Here is a 1,666-nt window from a genome sequence, read left to right as displayed (position 1 = left end):
GTTGCCGGGATTAGAACTGGCGCCCATATGGGATCCCGGGGCTTTGAAGGCGAGGACTTTAGCCGCTAGGCCACGCCGCCGGGCCCGTGGCTATGGATTTCAAGATTTGGGACAGGGCTGGCGTTGGCGTTGGAATAAGCTGCCACTTACAACACCAACATTCCACCAGTTTGTCTTAGCTGTTCCATTGCCGATCTAGCTCCCTGTTAAAGTGCCCAGGGAGGCAGTGGAATAGGAGCTGAGTGGCTTGGGCTCCTGCCACCCACATGAGAGACCTGGGTGGTGTTCCAGATTGTTGGCTTTGGTTTGGCCAACCCCTGCTGTTGCATTCATACGGGGAGTGAAACACATTGTTTCTCTGTGTGTCTCTTTCTGTCACTTTGCACTTCAAATAATCAGATACATCTTAACTTTTTTGACCCACATAATTCTTGCGCTTTATGTTTGCAGAAACCTTTGTGTGTGACCTGGACTTTTGCTGCAGCGCCGTGGTCAGGGCTGAAAGATGTTCCTCATAAGTCCTGTGAGAAACATGGACTTGCCCTGTGACTGATCTGACACGGGACCTCAGGGGAACCGATCACGGTTCAGTGAGGTCACGGGGGTGGAGCTGAGCAAACAGGCCAGAAGAGGACACTAGAGTGTATGGCCAGAAGGCAGCCGTGTGTGCAAGACCTCACCAGGCTGGCATCTGACCTCAGACCTGGAGCCTCCTGACCAGCAACAAGGAAACATCTGATGCTTAAACTGTCAGATCTCTCAAGTTCGTTACGGTAGCCCAAGCTATTACCCCAGCTGGTGGAAGCAATTCAGGTGTTTCTGTAACAGAGGCCATACCTATCTGATCCTTGATTAATAATTTTGTTTCTTCCAAGTCTGTTAAAGAGCTGATGGATACAAGAGCCAGAGCCACCTGGTCATGTGCTAAGGAAGAAGTTTATGACCACTAAGCCCAAACGGCCATGCTTCTTATCCAAGATGCCTTCACCAAGTGGCCCCAGAATAACTGAAGCTCTCTCCCTGACCCCCCCCCACCCTCCCTATACTCTTTATCTGAGTGTAATCACATAGTTAAGTGTGTTTTTCCTTAAAAATCTCTGGTCTCCCGGCACCATAGCTCAATGGCTAAATTCTCACCTTGCAAGTGCAGGGATGCCATGTTGTCGTTGGTTTTGTCTTGGTTGCTCCACTTCCCATCCAGCTCCCTGCTTGCAGCCTGGGAAAGCAGCAGAGGATGGCTCTAGGATTTGGGACTCTGCGCCCACCTGCGAGACCCAGAAGAAGCTCCTGGCTTCAGATCGGCTCAGCTCTATCTGCTGCAGCCACGTGGGGAGTAAACTAGTGGACAGAAGATCTTTCTCTCTGTCCCTCCTCATCTCCATAAATCTGATCTGCCTTTTCAATAAAATAATAAACATTTATTAAAGTAAACATTTTTTAATGGGAAAGCCCGATTTACAGAAAGAAGAGAGAGATCTCTCATCCACTGATTGACTTCCAAGTGGCTGCAGTAGCTGGAGCTCAGCCGATCTGAAGCCAGGAGCTTCTGGGTCTCCCATGCGGGGGGAGGATCCCAAGACTTTGGGCGACCCATTACTGCCTTCCCAGGCCACAAGCAGGGAGTTGGATGGGAAGCAGAGCTGCTGGGACACGAAGTGGCGACCAT

Source organism: Ochotona princeps, chromosome 14 (genome assembly GCF_030435755.1).
Source record: "Ochotona princeps isolate mOchPri1 chromosome 14, mOchPri1.hap1, whole genome shotgun sequence".
In the NCBI taxonomy this organism is placed as follows: domain Eukaryota; kingdom Metazoa; phylum Chordata; class Mammalia; order Lagomorpha; family Ochotonidae; genus Ochotona; species Ochotona princeps.
Note: the sequence above shows the minus strand (reverse complement) of the source record.